The sequence below is a fragment of the Arachis ipaensis genome, chromosome B06 (assembly GCF_000816755.2).
Source record: "Arachis ipaensis cultivar K30076 chromosome B06, Araip1.1, whole genome shotgun sequence".
Classification (NCBI taxonomy): Eukaryota; Viridiplantae; Streptophyta; class Magnoliopsida; order Fabales; family Fabaceae; genus Arachis; species Arachis ipaensis.
The window spans coordinates 121631302-121637291 of NC_029790.2; positions in this window are offsets into that span (position 1 = coordinate 121631302).

Genomic DNA, 5990 nt, shown 5'->3' on the forward strand with positions numbered 1-5990 from the left:
TTTTAATTTATCAAACCCATTGAGGATAAGTTACTAATGAAACCGATGCATAGCGGCACACCTCTGTTTTTTCAATCCCTAATTTTCTGGTCTGATTGATGAAAGAAAAGGAAAGACCTCGACTGGTTCAAGATTCAATGTGTTAACTTAGTTCAGCAAACCTTAGATGTAGAAACAGGACTCATACAAAAAAAATTAACTTCAGTTTGCATAAAGGAGAGTGAACCATAATTTGAGTTTCATTGAGAATTTTTCTACTCTTCTCACTCAACGTTTTGGGCAGTGTTTCTACATCAAATTTATCTTTTCTGTCACACCCAAATTTTTTGATGCAATCGTTAAGGGAATCACTTTATTTCTTCTGTCACACCCAAATTTCTCAATAAACTCAAAAAAATTCATTCATAAAAAAAATTGAAAAAATAATGGCTACAAAGTTTAGAAATTTTTATATCTCTTAGTTTTAACATCCTAACTTATAAATTCACTAAAATAAAATGGACCAAATCATAATTGAGACTAAAACAATAAAAATAAAATAAAGTAAAATAAATATAAAATAAGTCATAAAATAAATACTAATAAGATGATGCATATTTGATTCAACTTGACTAATTAGAGCTTTCAAGGCAATTTGAAAGAATAAGACATTTGGTTTTCTATAATCGTTAACCATTGTCTTAACTAATTGTTGATGTATATCTTAAACAAATAATTTAGTCATGTTTGTAACATTTTTTTTATTCTCTTAAATATTACTCCTATAATTAGACCAATTGACATATAACAATTCTCAATTTGTCCTACAAAACTCATATCAGCAAACTTAATCAATTTCAAATACACCTTTCTCAAATCAGATACATTGAGAAACTTTTATCGAGGAGAGTGATTCGAATTTCGAATTCAAATTGTTACTCTGCTAGGGTTTTCACAACTCAGTAGCGTATTCATCTTGTGGTCTGATTTTACATGGGAGTCAGTGAGTTTTTCATCCAAGTTAGTGTCTCTGAAAAGAGGTAATGGTGGACCGCAGTAAGGATAATATGGATGAAAAAGAAATTATAGTATTTGGAGAAGAGGAGATAGGAGAAAGTCTCCAAATATGTTCAAAGAGCCTCGTTGGTAGAATTCTGGCGGATCGAACTTTTACTGTTGGAACCATTGAAGGAGCTATGAGAGCAATATGGTCTCACCCAGAAGGCTTTAAAGTACAAGAAATAGGGGTAATTTATTTAAATTTTCCTTTAAAAAAGAAGTCGATGTGCTAAGAATAGAAAGAGGAGGCCCATAGCAGTTTAAAAATTTTATCATTAACCTCACAAGATGGAAGGAAGAAATAGTGGGGGAATACAATGATCTGGTAATGGTGCCGATCTGGGTCCAAATGTGGGAAATCCCAGAACATTATAAAACTAAAGAGTTAGGGAGAAAGCTTGGGGGAAGTCTCGGTGAAGTTATGGATGCTGCCATCTTTTCAATAAAAGGCAGGGAGACGCGAATAGTTAAAGCACAGGTGCGGATCGATGTAAAAAGGCCATTGAGAAGGGTTTTGAAAACTGCTGGACCAAATAAGAAGGTGCTGGAGATCTCTCTAAAATATGAATGCTTAGGATGCTTCTGTACCTATTGTGGCTATGTAGGACATGAACGGAGAATGTGCAACAACTACCTGGAGGATACAGTAAATGACAAAGTGAAAGAAGATGGATGGGAAGGTTGGCTGAAGGCAGAGCAAACAGGCTGGCGAGTGGAGGAACAAAAGGAGAATGTTAACTCTAATGCTCAAGGAATGAAGATCAACAAAAGGGAGACCCTGAACCGCCCAACACCAGTAAGCCTGCTGAAGAGCTTTGCTAGCTTGTTAGTGAAGGAAAAACAGGGGCTCCAGGGAGAGGAGGTGTGCAGTTCAATAAATAGTAATGGTGAAATAAGTAAGAGAAAAGGGGAGTGTGGCAAGTTGGGTCAGAATTTGGTTCTAAACCAGCAACTAATCACCTACCAGGCAGCAAAGGAGGTAGAAGAGGAAAATGGGTCTGTAGCGGCGGGAGACAGTAAGAATGGCGAATTGGAAGGTCTGGGAGAAGCTGTGAAGTCAGGCTTCCAAATTGGTCAGAGTTTCTCTGCGGATACTAGCAAGAAAAGGTCAATGAAACTAAAGCATATGGCAAGAAAACCTGGTGAAAAATTAACCAGGCATACTGGAGAGAAACGGAGAACAGGGGGGAGATATAGAGAATGTGAAGAAGCAATGCATCAATGAGGAGAGCTCAAGTTTGAAAGGACAGGGTACCAACCCTCAACTGACACCCAATGAGGGATGAAGCTGTTGATGTGGAACTATCGGAGTTTGGGGAAACCCCTGACAGTTCACAACATACAAGAGATCACTAGATCTCATTCCCCCGAGGTGTTGTTTCTTTCTGAAACCAAAAACAACACTTCGTTTGTGACTGAACAGTGCAATAAGTTGGAGTTTCAAAACGTGAGATGTGTGGAGCCTCAAGGTTTGTCAGGGGGGCTGGTTCTAGCATGGAAAGATGAGGCGAAGGTGTCAGTGATAAAGTGTGAAAACTTTTACATTCACTGGAGATTGCATGATCAGAGTAACCAAAAAACATGGGACCTGATGGGGGTTCACCTACATAGCGAAGATGCCCATCATTCTTTACAATACAGAATCATCCTAGACCAAATAGACTCAGCTGGGGAACATTATTTGGTACTAGGTGATTTCAATGCTATATCTTCATCGGAGGAAAAGGAGGGTGGAAGGCCGAAGTCAACAGCGTCCATGCAAGGTTTCAACAATTTTATTAATGCCGGAGGTATGGTAGACCTGGGCTTTGAGGGAGACCATTTCACATGGAGTAATAGGCAGTTCGGAGGGATGTTAGTTAGAGAACGATTAGACAGATGCTTAACCTCAATCCGATGGTTGGAGGACTATCCAAGAGCTGGGATTATACACCTAATTGACCAAGGTTCAGATCATAGACCTATCTTGCTAAACTCTGATGTAATACAGAGGAAGGCAAGGAAACAGTTTAAATTTCAAGAAAGATGGTGCGAAAATGAAGAAGTAGTGCAAATAGTGAAGGAGTTATGGAAGGAAGAAGCAACGGGTTCTCCAATGTACGAACTGTTCACAAAGTTAAAGAGATGTCGACACCAAATAGTAAACTGGCAGCAATTAGGCGGGGCTAACTCTTTGAACCAAATCAAGGATTTGCAAAGAAGAATTGAGGATGAAAAGGGCAAACATGACCACGTAAATGCAACATTGATCAGAATTTTAGAAGATGAGTTAACTGAAGCGTATCTCAGCGAAAAAGGATATTGGAAAGAAAAATCAAGGGTGCAATGGCTAAAATGGAAGGATCAGAATACCAGATTTTTTCATTCAAAAACAAAAATCAGGAATAGGAACAACAAAATTCAAATTGGAAGATGAAAATGGAGTAGCAAGCTTTGAGGCAGAGGGTATCAGTCAAATAGCCCAAATTATTTCGAAAAGCTGTTTTCAACAATTATCCCACCCAATCCAACGGAGATAATCTCCACGATGAGAAGAAAGGTTACAGCTAGAAATAACTAGTTCCTTACTAGACCAGTCTTAGAAAAGGAAATTAAAAGAGTCGTTTTCTCCATTAACCCGTTTTCAGCTCCGGGGGATGATGGTTATACGGCAAAATTTTACCAATTTTTCTGGGACACCATCAAAGAAGATGCTCTAAGGGCAGTTCGCAACTTCTTTAAGGGAGAAAAAATACTAAAAGCTTTTAACCACACTCATATTTGCCTCATACCGAAGATTAATAATGCAACTACTATGGCTCAGGTGAGACCTATAAGCTTGAGTATAGTTTTTTATAAGATTATTTCAAAAGTTCTTATTCATTGAATGCAATTTCTTATAAATAAAATTGTTAGTGAAAATCAAAGTGCGTTTATCAAAGGAAGGTTAATAAGTGATAATGTACTTATAGCACATGAGTTTATGTATTTTCTGAAGAATAAGAGATTTGGAGATTGGGACATGGCTTTGAAATTAGACATGAGTAAGGCATACGACAGGGTAGAGTGGAGTTTTTTATGGAGGATTATGCAACAGCTTGGATTTTGTGATCGGTGGATTAATTGGCTCAAAGAGTGTGTGTTTACTGTTTCATATTCTGTTACTGTGGATGGTCAACCTAGAGATTTCTTTCAACCTACTAGAGGGCTCAGAAAAAGAGACTCTCTTTTCCTATACCTATTTATTCTTTGTGCGGAGGGGTTATCCCATCTGCTCCACAGAGGAGAGCAGAATAATGGGCTAACTGGCCTTAAATTAAACAGTAACTGCCCTATCATTAGCCATTTATTCTTTGCTGATGAGTCTATCATATTCAGTAAAACTAATCCTCAGTCATGCCAGAGTATTATGCAGATATTGTAGTTATATGGACTTATTATTGGTCAAGAGACTAACCTAAGCAAATCGGCTGTGTTCTTCAGCCGAAATACACCACAGCATAACAGAGACGAGCTTGTGAATATTCTTCAGGTCCCCAATGTTGGTGCTCAAGACAAATATCAGGGGATGCCGACCACTGTCCAGAAATAAAAAAAATCAACATTCAAATTTGTCAAGGAAAAGGTTAGCAAAAAACTGCAGCAATGGAAGAGAACTTTGCTATCAGTTAGTGGTCGAAAAGTTTTAATTAAATTAATTGGCTCGGCAATCCAATTTATACATTTGGGTGTTTCAAGCTTCCTGAGACTTTTGTGAACGAGATTCAGAGTTTATTGACACTCTTTTGGTGGGGACAAAAGCAGGGGAAAAGAAAGATGCAATGGATAAAGTGGGACACTTTATGTCGACCAAAAGGATACCGGGGATTGGGGTTTAAGGACCTCAAGGATTTTAACTTGGCTATGCTTGGCAAACAAGGATGGCGTTTAATCACCAGATCTCAATCAATGGTTACAAAGGTGTTTAAGAGTAAGTATTTCAGATACAATTCCTTCCTAAAAGCTGACACAGGGCACAATCCATCATGGGCTTGGAGGAGTTTACTAGAAGGTCAAAAAATTCTAGAAAAAGGTGTTATATGGCAAGTTGGAAGACAGTCTATGCTCAGAATTTGAGAGGATCGTTGGGTTGAAAATCAGGGGCTGCTATCACATATGCAAGACCAACAAATTAACCCCAATTTAATTTGGGTAGCTCAACTCATCACAGAATCTGAAAATTGGAACACTGAATTAATTAATAAGAATTTTCAGCCAGAAATTACACATGTCATCATGCAAACACAGATTCATTCAGGGGAAGACAAGATCAAATGGAATAAGGAGAAAAAAGAGACTTACACTGTAAAATCAGGATATGAGGTGTGGTTCCATTTCTTCCATGCCCCAATTGAAATGATGCCAGCACATTTTCGGGATAAGCGAATCTGGTCAGCACTCTGGAACCTCAAGTGGTGGCCAATGAAGATGAAGGTTCTGCTATGGAAAGCTTTGTACGGAGGCCTCCCTATTAGGAAAAAGTTAAATGCAAGTTCCAGTCATAATCAGCAGATGCCCACAGTGTAACCAACACGAAGAAACAGTCAACTACTGTTTACTTACCTGTATTCACTCAAGACAGGTTTGGAACCTAGCTCAAATCCTAGCAGCTGACTTAGAAGAAGAAGATAACAATAATCTAGTTCGCAAATGGTGGAAGATGATACTTGACAGAACAAACGGCGATAGCCACCGAAGAAAATAAAGAAGCTTGGTAGCGTGCTTGATCTGGAACATATGAACTAGCCGCAACAAATGGATTTTTGAAGGCAAGGTATTGACACCAGAAGAGATTTAAAAGGTAGCTGAATATTTAATTGATGAATTCTTGCAAAAAGTTTTTGGACCCTAATTTTTCGCTTAGTTCTCACTCTTTTCTATTTGAGTTTCAATTGTAATTGGGAAGCCATCCTTTTTTTGCCTGTGCTTGTCCG